Source organism: Schistocerca nitens, chromosome 2 (assembly GCF_023898315.1).
Source record: "Schistocerca nitens isolate TAMUIC-IGC-003100 chromosome 2, iqSchNite1.1, whole genome shotgun sequence".
NCBI classification, from domain to species: domain Eukaryota; kingdom Metazoa; phylum Arthropoda; class Insecta; order Orthoptera; family Acrididae; genus Schistocerca; species Schistocerca nitens.
In genome coordinates, this window is record NC_064615.1 from 1,001,093,118 (window position 1) to 1,001,113,824 (window position 20,707).

Here is a 20,707-nt window from a genome sequence, read left to right on the forward strand (position 1 = left end):
CTTCTTTCGTTATTTGCTTTCTGAATTAACGCTATTCTAACCAAATCGCAACTGTGTGAGCTACATCATTTATGAGTCGTTAATTTGTTCAAATGTTCAAATGTGTGTGAATTTCTAAGGGACTAAACTGCTAAGTTCATCGGTCCCTAGATTTACACACTAATTAAGGTAACTAACGCTAAAGACAGCACACACAACCGTGCCCGAGGGAGGACTCGAACCTCCGGCAGGAGGAGCCGCGCAATAAGTGACGTGGCGCCTCTAACCGCGGGGCCACTCCGAGTGGCAGTCGTTAATTCAACTCCCGATATTATTATTACTGTTTTTATATGTTATATTAACGTTGTATGTTTCACACAATGTCGCAAACTTGCCATCAGCCAGACTATTTAACCAAAGGCTCACAAGTGTCTAATTTAGGGCGTGTAATGCAACACGTGCGGTTCAACCCCTAGACGAGTTTGAGCCAAGACACATGGACGAAGAGGAACTACATGTGAGCCTGAACATATGTGGGATGTTAGCTCGCAAGCTACCCTACAGTACAGAGTCAAAATTTAAACACTGCACTCTTCCGCCGGCCGCGGTAGCCGAGCGGTTCTAGGCGCTGCAGTCCGGAACCGTGGGACTGCTACGGTCGCAGGTTCGAATCCTGCCTCGGGCATGGATGTGTGTGATGTCCTTCGGTTAGTTAGGTTTACGTAGTTCTAAGTTCTAGGGGACTGATGACCTCAGATGTTAAGTCCCATAGTGCTCAGAGCCATTTTTTGCACTCTTCCGCCTGCCCAGACAAATTGAGAAAATCGGTTCGCTATTTTGTAATAGTTGTTGTCTAGGGTGATCTCAGTCAGCTTATAAAAGCAACATTTGTTCATGGGCGGTTACTATCAAAACCCCGTAAAACAATGATTTTTGGGTACGAAGAGTACTAGTTGCGTGGAATGGTCAACTCTATAATTTCCATTCATGGCAAGTCGCTGAAATTTTTACAGTATGTTTTAAGATGATATTCTCGGGAAATTTCCAAAGTTTTTTTCTATATCATTATCCGTTACCGAGATCTAGAGTTTCAAAGTTACCTTACTTACGCACGTAAAATATGCACGTAATATCAGGTCTGAGGCGTGAATGTAGTTTTCACTGACGTTGTGAACATATGACAGGGGTGGTAGGGTCATCGCAACTGCTTTGAGGCCACCAAACTACGTTTTAGCCATCATTTTTTTTAACCAATAAAACTTAATGAAGCGCTCTGTCTGTATAATAGACACTACCCTCATATACAAATATGTCCAAAGTGGTGCTTCAGTTACATATAAATGGGCTAAACGGCTTTTAGCATACCTGAAAAGAACTTACAATGACCGCCGAAAATTGCGTAAAACAGCGAAATATTTCAAATCACATTTTTACTTTGTTACTGTAGGTTATCCGTCTTGAGCTGACAGCAATCTTATTAAAAGGAATTTCACCAGACGCGTTTCGCTTTTATTTACAAATCATCTTCCGTGGATATTCTGTAAATTGGATACATACGTTTGTACACTCTTTGATTATTTTGGGTTAAAAACAGCGTTTTCTTTATAAAGTTGGTCTGCAAGCTTCTTACGGTGTTTCTCTATATAATCTGCTCCTTCCCTTCTTGCTAGCAGTGGTTGGTGTCGACAGGCTTCATTTCACATCTGCACTTGGCAGTGTTACCTGCGCTGCACTATTTACTATTGTCTTCCTTAGCTGTTTTTCATTCTGCACTGCCACAGTGTTTGTGTCTATTCGTTTGTTTCCCCTCCTCCCCCCCCCCCCCCGCCCCAGTTGCGAATAAAAGAAAAAATAAGACAGCTCCACTCCTCTCACGACTCTACCTACATACAATTTCACATACTCTCTCTCTTTCTCTCTCTCTCTCTCTCTCTCTCCCTCGCTCTCTCTCTCTCTCTCTCTCCCTCCCTCCCCCCCCCCCCCCACACCAAATCCTTTCATAGGTTGGCAACGCTCACAACGTGAACGAAAACAAACGAATAGGCACAAACACTGTGGCAGTGCAAAATGAAAAACAGTTAAGAAAGTCAGTTTTAAACAGTGCAGCGCAGGAAATACTGCCATGTGCAGATGTGAAATGAAGCTTGTCGACACTAACCACTGCTAGCAAGAAGGAAAGGAGCAGATTATGTGAAGAAACATCGTAAGTAGCTTGCAGACCAACTTTATAAAGAAAACGCTGTTTTTCACCTAAAACAATCAAAGAGTGTACAAACGTATGTATTCAATTTACAGAATAACCACGGAAGATGCTGTGTAAATAAAAGAGTAACGCGTCTGGTGACATTCTTTTTAATAAAATTGCAGTCAGCTCAAGATGGATAAACTTCAGTAACAAAGTAAAAATTTGATTTGAAATATTTCGCTGCATTTCCAATCTTTCCTGTTTTACGCAATTTTCGGCACTCATTGTAGGTTCTTTTCGGGCATGCTAAAAGCCGCTACAGCCCAAAGTGTGAAAGAAGTGGTAGATGAGAAATATTAGCGTTTCCGAAAGGTGAGTAGTGGAATATGTGGTGTCGTATGCGCTCAACTGTGCGAACAATTTATGTGAGGAGTACGATGATGACGATACGTGCTTAACAAGTGAATGTGATAGTGAAACAGGTGTCGAGCCATTTAGTTCATCATTCTTGTCGGACAGGGAGCCACAGATCCCGTCTCCAGTGAAACTTAGTAAAGGACTACCGTTATCCAAGGAGTGGGTACTAAACATAATTCATACATGGAAGATCATCCCCAGCATAGTTAACAAAAAAACCATTATGAACAGATTTCGAATAAGTCTGCAGCAATGTGACCGTGTAGTGCATAAGATACACGACATTGATTTCCGGGGAAGCAGTGGACGGGTGCATAACTTCAAATACTGCTACAGAATTGAAAGATGTAAGATGACGAAATTTCAAGCAAAGCGTCAACTTGACGATGCACGGCAAGCTGGGGAATATACCCCAACATGTGTCGATGAGGTAAACAAACCTATCCCATGCTTCAGTAAGGAATTTGTTTTCAGTTCCGACCAGTCGGGATCTGAACAGAAGATTCATATGAAATGAACCGTGGAAATTTGAGGTAGCAAGAGGGTTGTATCAAGATCAACTAAGATCAAAGCCTTAACGGATTCGTATAGAATTAGATTGACGGTTGATCTGGATAGTAAATTGTCTCAAAAGTTATTTATTATGCTCCGAGAAGTAGAAGGTGGTCTACCACCTACGATTTTTTCTTGTGTTCGTAATATTGCAAGGGCAGTAGGGAATATTTACGTCACAGCAAACAAGAGTGGGAAAATGGGCGTAAGAGAACTGCAACTGTGGTGTGAACACTGCTTTTTGGCAATAGCTGGTAAAAATAACTTGCTACAGCTTAATTTCTGGTCTGAGTATAAAAATCATACTCCTTTAGAGTAAACTATCCCTCGTGAAAAATGATTGAAATTGCAGTTCTTACGACCTGAAACCACTGTACAAATTCAGCCTCTGCACGTTTATTTTTTCCGTACCTATAAAACATATTATCACACTCTCTACCACTCTCTACAGCTACGCCTCAAAGCATAGCCAATTTTAGGGAAAGCTCCACGACAGACTGTTTCGCATTCGGTTGCATACCATGTCGACGATGTCCATTTTCTGTCGCCCTCGTTATGAACGTGGTGAGTCATTAGCAGCTAATATTTTCCCCGTCATAATTGTTGACACAACATTTTGAGATAAGCCTTACTAAAGATTGAACTAGCACATCGCACTCCAGGGATTCCTTGCTAGTCATCATGCACTGAACAGCCGAAGACACTGATACACCTGCGTAATATCATGTAGGGCCCCCGGTAGCGCGCAAAAGTGCCGCAAACGACGTGCTATTGACTCGATTAGTGTCTGAAGTAATGCTGCAGGGAACTGACACCATGAATCCTGCAGGGCCATCCATAAATCCGTAAGAGAGCGAGGGAGTGGAGATCTCTTCTGAACAGCTCGTTGCAAGGCATCCCGGATATGCACAATAACTTTCATGTCTGGGGAAGTGTTTAAACTCAGAAGAATGTTCCTGGAGCCACTCCGTAGCAATTCTGGATGGGTGTCGCATTGTCCTGCTGGAATTGCCTAAGTCCGTCGGAATGCATAATGGACATGAATGGATGCTGATGATCAGGCAGGATTCTTAAGCACTTTTCACCTCTCAGAGTCGTATCTAGACGTTTCAGGGGTCCCACATCACTCCATCTGCACACGCCCGACACCATTTCAGAGCCTCCACCAGCTTCAAGAGTCCCCTGCTGTCATGCCGGGTCCATCGATTCATGAGGTTTTTTCCATATCGTTACATGTGCATCCACTCGACACAATTTGAAACGACACTCGTCCAAACAGGCGATATTTTTCCAGTCAACTGTCCAATGTCGGAGTTGATGGGCCTAGGTGAGGCGTAAAGCTTTGTGTCGTGCAGTCATCAAGGGTACACGAGTGGGCCTTCGGTTCCGAAAGCCCATATCGATGATGTTTCGTTGAATGGTTCGCTTGCTGACATTTGTTGATGGCTCAACACTGAAATCTGCAACCATTTTCGGAAAGGTTGACTTCTGTCACGTTGAACGGTTCTCTTCAATCGTCCTGGTGCCGTTCGTGCAGGATCTTTTTCCGGCCGCCTAGTTTTACCGGATTCCTGATATTCACGGTACACTCGTGAAACGGTCGTATGAGAAAATCCCCACTTCATCGCTACCTCGGAGATACTGTGTCCCTGCGCCGACTATAACACCAAGTTCAAACTCAAATCTTGATAAACTGCCATTGTTGCAGCGGTAACCGATCTAACAACTGCGCCAGACATTTGTCTTCTATAGGCGTTGCCGACCGCAGCGCCGTATTCTGCCTGTTTACATATCTTTGTATTTGAATACGCATGCCTAAACCAATTCCTTTGGCGGTTCAGTGTAGTAATCTCCAATGGGTCATTCTGGTTGCGGAGAAGTGAAAGAAGCGAGGCGCGCGATGCAACCAACACGGGGAGAATGGGCGGCTGGTGAATCGGTAGTGGGATCCACACAAGTCGGTGGCGCCAGGAAGTGTGTCTGCGTGTGAGAGCCCTGCAAGCGGGGCGGAAGCGATTTCACGGTCCAGCGGGTCCGCGAGTGAGGGCAGGTCCGCGTGGGACTGCGCGGCGCTGCCTCTGCAGTGGGCCAAGTGCCACGCCTACGGCGTTCAAGCGAGCGCGGCTTAAAGCCGAGAGGGCGACGGCTCCGCACCGGCTGTTTGAGAACACGGCACTCTCTGAATCCTCGAGTATCAGGAGGCTCGTCAAATATTGGGTGGAGGGAGTAGAAAGGAAAGGAAAAGGAAGGACGTAATGACATCAGCAGCATGCGGAATGAGCGACGACGGGTGAAAATGTGTGCCGGGCCAGGACTCGAACCCGCGATCTCGTGCTTACTAGGCTTTAACCACTTCCCCACCTGGACACAGAGATCACTGCTAATGCACTATGTCGGCACGCTCCCTGGCTGACGCACACTTCTACCCAGAGCCACGTATCCTCAATTCTCGTCCACGTCCTCCACGTTCGCTAATTTTAGATTCAGGCTACAGGTCGCCCGTAAATGTGAAGCTACACTGAATATTGTGCATTCATTAGCTATTGAGGCAAATCAAATACATGAACGCATAGCACCTCTTGAATCAGACCCAACTGGTAAGGGTCCCATACAGACGAACAATACTCTAAGATTGGGCGAAATAACGTATTGTAAGCAATTTCCTTTGTTGAAGGACTGCATCGCTTCAGGATTCTACCAATAAACCGCAATAGCATAGCACAGCACGCATAGCACGTGTCCGAAAGAACAGCCTTCATGTAATTGTCAAATACTGTCTACTGTCATAAGAAGAAGATTCCAGTGTGGCACTACAGCTGATGAAGATATGTTAGCGTGGGTGCACGAAAACGAAGTCTTTAGCACCCGTCCTAAACTTCTATTTGACGAGTCTCGTTAAAAGTCAGAAAATAATGAAACTTTAATTACGATTCTGCCCTGTCACTTACATCACAATGTTAAATAAAAACGGGTTCTCAAATTGTTTACTTTTTGAACCATATTTTGTACGTTTTGGAAATCCTGATTCCGAAACTTACATCGGTTTTCTCCGTCAGGTCAGGTTTTTGTGCTAATTCGGGCCGGCCGGGGTGGCCGAGCGGTTCTAGGCACTACAGTCTGGAACCGCGCGACCGCTACGGTCGCAGGTTCGAATCCTGCCTCGGGCATGGATGTTGTGATGTCCTTAGGTTAGTTAGGTCTAAGTTTTAGGGGACTGATGACCAAAGAAGCTAAGTCCCATAGTGCTCAGAGTCATTTGATCCATTTGCTAATTCGATTTCTAAAAACGGCGTGCTTTGAACTAAATGTATTGAATTTTTCTACATCTACACATACAATCCGCTAGCCACCAAGCGTTGAGTGGCGGAGGGCACAATTCGCACCAGTCATATTCCCGGCTGGGTCGGATATTTTCTCCGCTCGGGGACTGGGTGTTGTGTTGTCTTCATCATCATTTCATCTCCATCCGGCGCGCAGGTTGCCAAATGTGGCGTCGAATGTAATAAGACGTGCACCAAGGCGGCCGGACCTGCCCCATAAGGGGCTTCCCGGCCAATGACGCCAAACGCTCATTTCCATTTTACTACATACTTCCAGAAAACTGTCAAGAGCATGTCGAATCCATGCTACGCAGAATCAATGTTGTATTGCGTTCCAAATGCAGACCAAAACCCTCTTGAGACTATGGTGAGCATGACCACTGCGGTGGACTAACAAATGGTTCAAATGGCTCTGAGCGCTATGGGACTTAACATCTGAGGTCAGCAGTCCCCCATAACTTAGAACTACTTAAACCTAACAAACCTAAAGACATCACACACATCCATGCCCGAGGCAGATTTCGAACCTGCGACCATAGCAGTCGCGCAGTTCCGGACTGAAGCGTCTAGAACCGCTCGGCCACCGCGGCCGGCTGTGGACTAACAGTTGACAGTTTTAATAAGTCTTGAGACTCCAAATGCACGCTGGGTACAGCACCACCAGGGTGCTCCAATGGAGTGGGCCCTGAGCATTTGCAATCTCTGAACTGACTGAAAAGGCAACGAAGCGGCATTAACAGCTCCGCACTGCAGTCGGTATATGCACCACAGGGTTAAGCAAGTGGTCATAATATTGCCTCATCAGCATAACTAAAACAATGGAACGGAGCCGCAGCAGTGGGTACGTCACCCAAGATGCCAGGGTCGGGCTGACGCGAGCGGGCGTGAGACCGCACTCCTCGTTAGCATCTACGATGTTTCCTCGGAATAGGTGAAAACGGCGTAGGTCAGTTAGCCACAACTCCCGCCGCTGTGACCAAAGAACCGGCAGGATGTCCCTACGGACCAGAGGGAGATAAGGCGCGTTGTGGAACCTGACGTCTGGAAACAATTGTTATTAGCGACAATAATTACCTGATTATTATAATATATATTATTATAAATTGTACAAAGACAGATACCGCCTATGGGAAAATGAAAGCGAATTTGGAGAAAAAAAGAACCACCCGCACTACTATTAAGACCTCAGATGGCGAAACAGTATGAAGGAAAGAGGGGAACCTGAAAGGTGCAAGGACTATATAGAAGGACTATTCAAGGAAAATATTTCTGAAGGTAATATTGTAGAAAGAGAAGAGGATGTGGATGCAGATGAGTTAGGAGATATGATACTGCGAGAAGAATTTAACAGAGCAATGAAGGACCTAAGTCGAAACAAGGCCCCTGGAGTAGACGACATGCACTCAGAACTAATATCCTTGGGAGAGCCAGCAATAACAGAACTATTCCACCTGATATGCAAGATGTGTGAGACAGGCGAAACATTCTGACTTCAAGAAGAATGTAATAATTTCTACGTCAAGGAAAGCTGGTGACGACAGGTGTGAATATTACGGAACTGTCAGTTTAGGTCATGGTTACAAAATACTGAAACGAAATATATAAATAAGTGGAGACACTGGTACAAGCTCGCCTCGGGAAGGATCAGACTGGATTCCGGGGAAATGTTGAAACACGTGAGGCAATACTGACACTACGACTTGCCTTTCAGGTAGAACATAGGCTAAGAAAAGGCTAATTTACATTTACAGCTTTTGTAGATTTGGACGAAGCTTTTGACAGTGTCGTCTGGAATACATTCTTTGATATTCTCATGGCAGCAGGAATAGTAATATACAGTGAGAGAAAGGTTATATACAACATGTACAGAAACCAGACGGCAATGAAGGGCAAGTAGTGTTTGAGAAGGGTGCGAGACAGGATTGTAGCCTTGTTTCGCAATGTTATTCAATCTGTACATTGAACAAACACTAAAGGAAACTACAGAAAAATTTGAAGAAGGCATTAAAGTTCTGGAAGAAGAACTGAAAACTTTGAGATTTGCCGCTTGCATTGTAATTCTCTCAAAGACAGCAAAGGACTTGAACGGAATTGACAGTGTCTTGAAGGACATGACAGTGCTTTGAAAGTAAGATCTAAAATGAGCATCAAAAAAAGGGAATTAAGTGTAATGGAATGTAGTCGAATTAAATTAGCCTCTACTCTGGGAATTAGATTAGTAAACGACTTAGTAAAAGCAGTAGTTGAGGTTTGTTATTTGCGCAGTAAAAATAACTGATGACATCCGAAGTAGAGAGGATACAAAATGTAGGCTGACAATATTAAAAAAGCGTTTCTGAAGAACAGAAATTATTAACATAGAATATAGATTTAAGTGTTAGGAGGTCTTTTCTGACGGTATTTGTCAGGAGTGTAGCCTTGTATGGAAGTGAAACGTGGACGATAAACAGTACAGACAGGAAAAGAATAGAAACTTTTGACATATGGTGCTACAGAAGAATGCTGAAGATTAGATGCGTAGATTGTGTAACTAATAAGGAGGTGCTGAATAGAATCGGAGAGAAAAGAAATTAGTGGCATAACTTGACTAAAAGGAGGGATCGGTTGATAAGACACATTATGAGACATCCAGGAATCATCAGTTTAGTACTGGAGGGAATATGGTTGGGTGCGGGGAGGGGGGGTTGTACTAGGACACCATGAGATGTATGCAGTAATCGTGGTCAAAAGGATGTAGGCTGCAGCAGTTATTCGGAGATGAAGAGGCTTGCACAGGATGGAGTAGCGTGGAGAGCTACATCAGACCAGTCTTCGGATTGATGAGGACAACAACAGTCTATCCCAGTCAGAAGTAGTGAGAGGTTATGGAAAACTGGGAAACTCTTTGTAGTCAAAAGATGTATTTATTTGTAGTAGTGGATATGGTCTTAATTATTTGCAGAAATGGCTGTGGCGATGGCAGTTAGGATTATGTTACCTGAAGTAGTACATGTATACTTAAGAGTTGAAGAAACTGGTACACCTGCCTAATATCGTGTAGGGCTCTCCATAAATCCGTAAGAGTACGAGGGGGTGGAAATCTCTTCTGAACAGCACCTTGCAAGGCATCCCAGGTATGCTCAATAATGTTCACGTCCGGAGAGTTGGTGGCCAGCGGAAGTGTTTAAACACAGAAGAGTGTTCCAGGAGTCACTCTGTAGCAATTCTGGACGTGTGGGGTGTCGCATTGTCCTTCTGGAATTTCCCAAGTTCGTTGGAGTGTAAAATAGACATGAATAGATGCAGGTCATCAGACAGGATGCTTACGTACGTGTCACTTGCCAGAGTCGTATCTAGATATATCAGGAATCCCATATCATTCCAACTCCACACGCCCCACACCGTTACAGAGCATCCACCAGCTTGAACAGTCCCTTGCTGACAAGCAGGGTCCACGGTTTCATGAGATTGTCTCCGTACCCGTACACTTCCATCCGCTTGATACAATTTGAAACGAGACTCGTCCGACCAGACAAAATGTTTCCAGTCATCAACAGTCCTATGTTGGTCTTGACGGGCACAGGCGAGGCGTAAAGCTTTGTGTCGTGCAGTCAAGGGTACACGAATGGGCCTTCGGCTCCGAAAGCTCATGTCGATGTTGTTTCGTTGGATGGTTCGCACGCTCACACCTGTTGATGGTCAGCATTGAAATCTGCGGCAATTTGCGGAAGGGTTACCCTTCTGTCACGTTTAACAATTCTCTTTAGTCGTCGTTGGTCGCGTTCTTGCAGGATTTGATGTTTTATCGGATCCCTGATATTCACGGTACACTAGTGAAATGGTCGTACGGGAAAATACCCACTTCATCGCTACCTCAGAGATGCTGTGTCCCATCGCTCGTGCGTCGAGTGTAACACCACGTTCAGACTCACTTAAATCTTGATAGCCTGCAGTTGTAGCAGCAGTAACTGATCTAACTGCGCAAGATACTTGTCTTATGTAGGTGTTGCCGACCGCAGCGCCGTATTCTGCCTGTTCGCTTATCTCTGTATTTGAATACGCATGCCTATATCAGTCTATTTGGCGTTTCAGTGTAGTTTCATGAAGCTCACCGGACACCATTCGGTTGTATGGTGGCTTTTCAAAACGACAGAAAGGAGCTATTGTGTTAGGAGATGCCCATGACCACACCGCCAAAGAAGTTCTCCGGTATTGTACGGCTATCAGCACAGGCTGTCCAATTCGTCTTCAAGGTATGGAGTACCACTCGCAACTACGTAACAGGGAAGAGAAGAACGGAGGTAGTAAAAAAGTAGTTACCGACAATGAGAGAAGATAAGTATCACGCCTTGTCAATTACCGTCGGTTTCAAACTCGACGAAACGCTGTCAGGTAATGCAGACCCTTCACAAGCACTTTCCGAAGGAACGTCGCAAAGGGATGTGTATGAAATGGACATGCGGAGTCGGATATTTCGCACAGGTACATTTCTCGCATCGGCTCATACTTCTGTCCTCAGTGCTCAAACAAAACAGAAGCGTGGTCCAGCAAGTTGTGAATCTGTGTCTTTTCTAATGAGCGAAGCACCGAGTATACTGACGGCCCAACACGCAGTGTGTGGCGGATGTTGTTAAGTCCAGAGGCTATTCTTTGTCGTTTTCTGGCACTTTTTCGTACCATATCTTGAATACACTCATTCAGATTATCGTGAACATGCACCAGGATGGTTTCTTTCAATCACATTTTATTCTACATCATGTTGAGTGTGCTGTGGACAGTCCGTCTCTGCAGGTGACGAAGGCCGTGTTTAGTGGGTTGCAAGGATATGTTCCTGGTTTGGCGGACACTTAGTTACCCAGTCGTACCTCGACTGACTAACTGAATCACCAGATCTTAAGACAGAAAGCTCCTGGAACTGTTTTGAACAACAGGTGGAACTTGCCAGTCAATATTGTCCCAGTTTGCTATTTCTACGGGAAGTAATTCTCAATGAGTGGCTTCAGCTGGACATGACGTAGGCGAAAATACTCGTCGATTACCATCCTCGTCAAGCTGAGTCTGCTATCAAGGCTATAGACGGTGTTAGACGTATCAGCATGATGCTCGTGGGATTCTCCTGGGTGCTTAGTTGGTAACTTATATTGATGAACCGAAACATTTTACCGCTTGTTTAAGAGCCTGTAGGTCCACCTATGGAACACAAAATAGCAGTGAAACTGCGTGCATGGATTCCTTGGTAGATTTCTGGAGGTATATGGTATCAGATGTCTATGCGCAAATCACGCAATTCACGTAAATTACGGTCCGCTGGCTATAGGCGCGGAGCTGATGTTCGATTTCGTGTGGTATGTATTCCATGAGGTTCAGATCATGTGAATTTAGTGGCCAAGACAACAGCATGAGTTTACCAACACTCCTCAAAAACTGGTCTTGTGACTGGGGCCTGAGCCGTGGTTGGCTCGCGTTAATGCCGTTTTCCCTTTTGGGCATTCTGTCACCATCGAGTGGCGTCTTATTCCTCCCTCAGTTACTATCTGAACGAGTTGCTCACTTGCCTTCATCAGTGGCAGCAGCAGCGTTTATCGGTACTAGTACTGCTGTAACTTCTTTGGTGTGGCAGTTATACACTCCTGGAAATGGAAAAAAGAACACATTGACACCGGTGTGTCAGACCCACCATACTTGCTCCGGACACTGCGAGAGGGCTGTACAAGTAATGATCACACGCACGGCACAGCGGACACACCAGGAACCGCGGTGTTGGCCGTCGAATGGCGCTAGCTGCGCAGCATTTGTGCACCGCCGCCGTCAGTGTCAGCCAGTTTGCCGTGGCATACGGAGCTCCATCGCAGTCTTTAACACTGGTAGCATGCCGCGACAGCGTGGACGTGAACCGTATGTGCAGTTGACGGACATTGAGCGAGGGCGTATAGTGGGCATGCGGGAGGCCGGGTGGACGTACCGCCGAATTGCTCAACACGTGGGGCGTGAGGTCTCCACAGTACATCGATGTTGTCGCCAGTGGTCGGCGGAAGGTGCACGTGCCCGTCGACCTGGGACCGGACCGCAGCGACGCACGGATGCACGCCAAGACCGTAGGATCCTACGCAGTGCCGTAGGGGACCGCACCGCCACTTCCCAGCAAATTAGGGACACTGTTGCTCCTGGGGTATCGGCGAGGACCATTCGCAACCGTCTCCATGAAGCTGGGCTACGGTCCCGCACACCGTTAGGCCGTCTTCCGCTCACGCCCCAATATCGTGCAGCCCGCCTCCAGTGGTGTCGCGACAGGCGTGAATGGAGGGACGAATGGAGACGTGTCGTCTTCAGCGATGAGAGTCGCTTCTGCCTTGGTGCCAATGATGGTCGTATGCGTGTTTGGCGCCGTGCAGGTGAGCGCCACAATCAGGACTGCATACGACCGAGGCACACAGGGCCAACACCCGGCATCATGGTGTGGGGAGCGATCTCCTACACTGGCCGTACACCACTGGTGATCGTCGAGGGGACACTGAATAGTGCACGGTACATCCAAACCGTCATCGAACCCATCGTTCTACCATTCCTAGACCGGCAAGGGAACTTGCTGTTCCAACAGGACAATGCACGTCCGCATGTATCCCGTGCCACCCAACGTGCTCTAGAAGGTGTAAGTCAACTACCCTGGCGAGCAAGATCTCCGGATCTGTCCCCCATTGAGCATGTTTGGGACTGGATGAAGCGTCGGCTCACGCGGTCTGCACGTCCAGCACGAACGCTGGTCCAACTGAGGCGCCAGGTGGAAATGGCATGGCAAGCCGTTCCACAGGACTACATCCAGCATCTCTACGATCGTCTGCATGGGAGAATAGCAGCCTGCATTGCTGCGAAAGGTGGATATACACTGTACTAGTGCCGACATTGTGCATGCTCTGTTGCCTGTGTCTATGTGCCTGTGGTTCTGTCAGTGTGATCATGTGATGTATCTGACCCCAGGAATGTGTCAATAAAGTTTCCCCTTCCTGGGACAATGAATTCACGGTGTTCTTATTTCAATTTCCAGGAGTGTTTTAAGACATAATTCTGCTGCGATCCTCGTCTTCGCTGGTACTTTTGGTTGTCGTGCTGTTGGTCGGGTGGAAGGAAAATGATTAGGCGGTTGGTTGGTTCGTCAGCCGTCCGTAGGTCGTGCTGCAACCCGATTGTTCAGTGTTACACTTGGCTGCCTGTCTCACCTAAACTGTGCTTAGAGTTTCCTCCCCAGGCCGACCCTTGGAACACTTCTGAGCACCACTGTTTGTTGTTTGTGATTGTCATTTTATTTGGTCACAGGTTCTGTGCCAGGCCTTCAGCCGTGAATTAATATTGTATGTTTTATGATTAGTATATGGCCTTCAGCCGAACTTCATAACAACTTTAAGATTAGACCTTCAGCCGTGTTTCATTTAAAATTCTTGTTGCTCTGCATTTAGGACTTCAGCCGCGTTTGTTTGAGAATCTGTGGCTTTAATATGTAAATCCTTGTCTGTAAGGTTTCACTTTCATAATCTTGAATTCTTGAAACAGCCTTCAGCCGTGTTCTGTAAATGTTTATCTTAAGATCATCGTTAATTATTCTTCAGTAATTGCTTGGGCCTTCAACCGACAAGATACTTCAAGTTTTCTTAAGATGTTTTTCTGTTGTACTGTGTAAAGGCTTATCTTTAAAGTCTCTCTTTTTTATGTAAAGAAAATTTTTTTAACTGGCCTTTCAGCCAAAGAATTAACTTGAATTTTCCTTAATATGGCCTTTAGCCGGAATTTGTAAATGCTTAGCTTTTAAAGAATGTACTTAGCTGATCTGAAATAATATTTCGGCTTTCAGCTGAGAAGATATTGTAATTTTACTTAAATAACACCTTCAGGCGTTACTCTAAATCCTGGTGTTTTAAAAGCAATCAATTAAACTTATTCTGGAGAAGTTACTTGGGCCCTCAACCGTGAATTGATCTTTGTTGTTTTAAAGAGAAAACTGTGCATTGGTTTGAGCAATAAAGTTGTGTGTGTTCTTGTATAACTAACAGTAATTGACCTTGGCCCCTTTCCACAACCTGATTTGCTCTGTCCTGCGAAGCCAGATTTCAGGACCATTATCCTGATGGAAGATGTCACCGCCATTGCGTCAGACATCAAAGATGAAGGGGTGCAGGTGGTCCACAATAATTCCCACGTAGTCCACAATAGTCATAATGCCTTGGATTACTACCACAGGTACCATGGAAGTCCGGTGAATGCCTTCTCAGCAAAATATCGTCCCACCAACATGAATCCATGTCACAATACATGTTGCGACCAACTATAAATCTGGGCGATGGTGTATCCAGACACACCAACCGATATGGTGTAACAAGAAACGTGACTCATTCGACAAGGCGACACATTTCCATTTGTTCACAGTCAGTCTCGATGGTTCCACTGCTATCGTTATTGACGATGTGATTGGGTCATCAAGGGAACACATGGGGTTCTCTCCTGTAGAACACCATACTCAATTATACGCGCTGAATGGTGTACTCCAAAACACTTTTGTCTGCACCAGAAACGTAGACTACCGTCAGATATCCGCCCCAGATCACTGCCTATCGTACTTTAAAAGGAGAGCAAAGCTCCATCTGCCACCTTCGCAGTCCTTCAACCACTTTCCAAGGATGCTCGCGACTACAGCACGCGAACAGCCGACGAGCTACTCGTTCCCCGGCGCAGGGCTATAGGCCGGTATTACACTATCAAATTTCTTTGTCAAATATCTTTGTCCAATATCTTTGTCAAAGATATTTGATAGTGTAATAGGGACTTTGTCAAATGTCGTCCAATATTTGATCAAATCTAGGGCCTCGCTGTATATTTGATCAAAGAAACCGCTTGTCTTCTGTTCACTGCAATGTGACATGTTACCACATGGAGCGCTAGCATCGCTGCAGCGTTCTGTCGTCTGTAGTGTTTTTATAAACATTGACGCTAAATACAATTGGTGTGTACCGACAACTACAAAATTAATAGAGACGTCTGAAGCTGATGAGGCGCTTTACAACGTGAGGCACCCTGAATACAAAAATAGATTAAGAAGATTGGAGACCTAACCTAACCTAACCTAACATAACCCTCTCCTGTAGCAAGGAATCGGAGTGTTATAGTGAGCCTGTCTTCTGCAGATATAGCAGTTCTTAAGTGAATATTGTGCTTCGTGATATGAGGATACACTTCATTGAGCACATACAGAAATGTATGCTCATCCATTCTTAAGTAATTGATGTACGACTTGACGTCTTCCACTGTAAGCTCACGTAACAAGTTTTGTTGAATGCTTTTATCGTGTCGTCGTAAAACCCACGGCTTCACCCAGATTAGATTAGTTTTTCGTTCCATAGATCCGTGCTGAGGAGATCCCCGTGGATGTGGAACATGTCGATTTTTTTAAGCTGAAATAAAAATACTAATAGTATGAATAAATACAATACATCATTTGTTTCTATTAAAAATTTCGCCAATGGAGTAGAAGGAGTTGGCCAGTAGTAAGTCTTTCAGGCTCCTTTTAAACTGATAAACTGATCTTTATTTCTAACTAAATTTTTTATGATTCCTGCCAAATTATTGAAGATGAGTGTTCCTGAGTAGTGGAACCCTTTTTGAACTAAAGTAAGTGCTTTTAAGTCCTTGTGCAGAACATTTTTGTTCCTGGTATTGTATGTATGAACTGAGTTGTTTGTTGGAAAAAGAGATATATTATTTACGACAAATTTCATTAAGAAGTAAATATACTGAGAGGCAGTAGTTAGTATACCCAGTTCTTTGAAGAGGTTTCTGCAGGAGGTCCGTGAATTTACTCCACAAATAATACGTATTACACGCTTTTGGACCTTGAAAACTTTTGTTTGACTTCAAGATTTACCCCAGAATATTATCCCATATGACATTATGGAATGAAAGTATGCAAGCTTTTTCATTTTTATGTTGCCTATGTCTGCTAACACTCGAATTGCAAATACAGATTTGTTAAGGCGTTTCTGCAGTTCTGTGGTGTGCTCCTCCCAACTGAATTTATTATCAAGTTGTAATCCCAGGACTTTTAAGACTGTCAACCTCGTATGTATGTTTCCATTTTTTCCCCCCACTTCTTTTCCGCATGTGCACACAATGCAATTGGAGTACGTAGAACTGCTGCAGTTAATAACAAGTTGTCGTCAGCCATCTTGAACTTTGACGAAAAATTTGATGACAGTGTAATACCCCTTGTAGCGCTACGTCAAAGATCTTTGTCAAATATATTGGACGGAATATTGGATCACATCTTTGATCAAATCTTTGACAAAGAAATTTGATAGTGTAATACCGGCCATAGCAACCTGCCCTTCGTCATTGTCGCTTACGTCACTGACGTTCTCCATTTTAGGCTCGTATAGTCGTTAAATTCCCCATTCGTTTCTGTGCCGCTTTATACAGTTTGCTATTGTGTCACATGCCCACACCGCCACTAGGCGATCTTCAGTCTTTCGGGGGGGAAGTGTCAATATGTATTGGGTCATCAGCGAATATAAATCACTAGTAAGTGTTGTCCTTGACGGCGAGTATTCATCACAGACAAGGGTATCGTTGGGAGTGCCCCAGGGAAGTGTGACAGGACCGCTGGTACTCTTTGTATACAAAAATGATCTGACGGACAGCGTAAAGAGCAATCTGCGGCTCTTCGTTGATTCTGCTACGTTGTACAGGAAGGTGCCGTCGTTGAATAAGCAAGAGGGTACAAGACGACTTAGATAAAATTTTTAGTTGTTGTAATGAATGGCAGAAAAATCTAAGTTAATGCGAATGAGTAGGCAACACAATCCCATAATGTTCGTTGTAGCATTAATAGTGTGGTATTTGACATAGTGCCAACGGCCTTGCTACAGTGGTAACACCGGTTCCCGTCAGATAACCGAAGCTAAGCGCTGTTGGGCTGGGCTAGCACTTGGATGGGTGAACATCCAGTCTGCCCAAGCGCTGTTGGCAAGCGGGGTGCACTCAGCCCTTGTGAGGCAAACTGAGGACCTATTTGATTGAGAAGTAACGGCTCCGGTCTCGGAAACAGACATACGGCTGGGAGAGCGGTGTGCTGACCACAAGTCCCTTCATATCGACATCCAGTGACGTCTGTGGGCTGAGGATGACATGGGGCCGGTCGGTACTGTTGGGTCTTCATGGCCTGTTTGGGAGGAGTAAGGTCGATTAAACATGAAGGCGTGACATTGCGAATCCATATGAAATGAAATGAGAATGTAAGGATTGTAGTGGGGAAGGCGACCGGTTGACTTCGATTTATTGAAGGAGTTTGAGGAATGCGAGGTTCATCTGTAAAGGATACCACGTACAGAACACTAGTGCGACCCAGTACTGAGTGCTGTTCGAGTGTTTGGGATTAAAAGTAGACATCGAAGTAATTCAGAGGCGGGCTGCTAGACTTGTTACCGGCAGGTTTGATCAAAGTGCAAGTGTCACCAAGATGCTTCAGGAACTCAAATGCTACTGAGAAAATTCAGAGAACTGGCTGACTGCAGAACGATCCCAGTGCCGCCAACGTACATTTCGGAAACCGACCACTAACATAAGATAAGAGAAATTGAGGCTGGTATGGAGGCATATTGACAGCCGTTTTTACCTCGTTGTATTTGTGAATGGATCAGAAAAGGAAATGACTAGTGGTCGTGCAGGATACCCTTTGCCACGCACCTTACCGTTGCTTGCGGAATATGTATGTACATGTAAATGTAGGTGCAGTAGTCCCTAAGATAGTTGAAGATATCCCATATGATCATCGCGCACGTATGTGGTTCCAACATGGATTGTGCAGCAGCTGACTTCGCACGCTTTGACAGTGAACACCTGTGTGAGATGTTCTTTGTACCGTGGCCAGACCGTTACACGAGGCCCTATTCGACTTCGTCTTTCGGAGCTAGCTTAGGCCGGTATTACACTATCAAATTTCTTTGTCAAAGATTTGATCAAAGACGTGATCAAATATTCATCAAATATATTTGAAAAAGATCTTTGACACGGCGCTAAAACGGGGTATTACACTGTCATCATATTTTTCGTCAAAGTTTAAGATGGCTGACAACAATAACTTGTCATTAACTGCAGCAGTAACATGTACCGCAATTGCACTGTGTGCACACGCAGAAGAGAAGTGGGGGGAAAAAGGAAATGTACCTGGGTGAAGCTATGGGTTTTATGATGACAAAATAAAAGCATTCAACAAAACTTGGTATGTGAGCTTATAGTGGAAAATGTCAAGTCATACATCAATTACTTAAGAATGGATGAGCATACATTTCTGTATGTGCTCAGTGAAGTGTATCCTCATATCACAAAGCACAATATTCACTTAAGAACTGCTATATCTGCAGAAGACAGGCTGAATGTAACACTCCGATTCCTTGCTACAGGAGAGAGATAGGTTAGGTTAGGTTAGGTCTCAATTCTTTTTAATCTATTTTTGAATTCAGGGTGCCTCACGTTGTAGAGCGCCTCATCAGCTTCATACATCTCTATTAATTTTGTAGTTGTCAGTACACACCAATTGTATTTACCGGCAATGTTTATGAAAACACTACAGATGATGGAACACTGCAGCGATGCTAGCGCTCCATGTGGTAACATGTCACATTGCAGTGAACAGAAGACAAGCGACTTCTTCGATCAAATCTACAGCGAGGCCCTAGATTTGATCAAATATTTGACGACATTTGACAAATTTCCCTATTACACCATCAAATTTCTTTGACAAAGATATTTGACAAAGATATTGGACAAAGAAATCTGTTAGTGTAATACCAGCCTTACAAAGAGTGGAACAGGAAAGCAAGATGTAGACAGTAGCCGCTAGCAGATGTGCCAGTTGATGGAAGACTGGACAGTGGCGTTTCTGCAAGAGGAATTCCGGAGTCGTGGAGCGGAGTTGGCATGTCCTTAGCTGTGGGGAAGGGGGGGGGGGGGAAGGGGAAGCACGTGTTTGGCAGTGGGTCGCGCGTGGGCGGTATTGCACGCTTCCTGCCGGCCGCTAACCACGGTCCGCTCGCCGCGGCGCTCTGAGTCACAGGCAGTGCCTGCTGCAGACTGACCATATCTGGTTTCTGCCAGAAGGTCTACCCCTAGGACGTTGTTACAACTGGAATGCTACACATTAAAAAGCCGTTACCACTACGAGGTGTCCTCATTCAGTTTTAATTACTCCAAATTCGAGCTGCAACCATGAAACATGTCCTTCAGTGCGACCATTTTTCACCGATGGATGACTTGCTGGAGATCTGGGTAGTAAAAGACTGCGTTTTGACTGTTCGGGTAACGAACAAGTCGTAAATGAAGGCTGGGACGTCGAGAGGAGGTATAGGGGAAAAGGAATCCCGGTAGTCTGGACTTGAAGACCTCATGATAGTCGACCCACCACCATGTCATCCTCAGCATTAATAATAGGATGCCGTTGTCGGCGTCCCGGCCTTGGAGCCGCTACCTCTGTCAGGTAGCTCTTCAATTGGCATCACGAGACCGAGGGCATCACGGTCCAGACCTCTCACCAAGGAAAATTCCCTGGCTGCACCGGGAATCGAAGCAGGGTCCTCCACACGAGCGTCTATCGCGTTGATTACTCGGCTACGGAGGCGGACGGGAGGTATAAGAGGAAAAAAATTGAAAGAATACAAAGAAAGAAACTTGACAACAATAACATAGAAAGACAAGAGGAAGTGGATTAAGACATGGGGGAGATGGTACTGCGAGAAGATTTTGGTACAGAACTGATGGACCTAAGTCTAAACAGTGTGCCTGAAGCAGACGAAATTCCCTCGCCATTCTAAGATTCTTGGGAGATCTAAAGATGACAGTAAAGTTCTAGCTCTTATGGGGATTATGCGAGAAAGGCGAAATAACATTTAGACTTCGCAGTATGGAATAACGCATGTGGTGACGCGTATGTTACCGAACCATCACTTTCATAAGTAATGTTTGAAAAATAGTTTCACGACTTACCTACGGAAGGACGTGACAACTGTCAGAAGCCTGTTTGTAGAAGATAGTTCAGGTTTCATAAAGCTGTAGGAACAGGTGAAGTAATACTGAAACTGCCGGCCGATGTGGCCGAGCGGTTCTAGGCGCTTCAGTCTGAAACAGCACGACCGCTACGGTCGCAGGTTCGAATTCTGCCTCGGGCATGGATGTGTGTGATGTCCTTAGGTTAGTTAGGTTTAAGTAGTTCTAAATTTTAGGGGACCTATGACCTCAGACG

At 45.2% G+C, this 20,707-nt stretch overlaps 1 protein-coding gene and 1 pseudogene across 1 annotated transcript in view; one reads left to right on the forward strand and one right to left on the reverse strand.

The window, feature by feature from the left end:
• Positions 1 to 20,707, reverse strand: part of LOC126237329 (uncharacterized) — a 386,613-nt gene that overhangs the window by 87,680 nt on the left and 278,226 nt on the right. The window lies entirely within an intron of this gene.
• LOC126238123 (5S ribosomal RNA) lies at positions 17,321 to 17,439 on the forward strand (annotated as a pseudogene).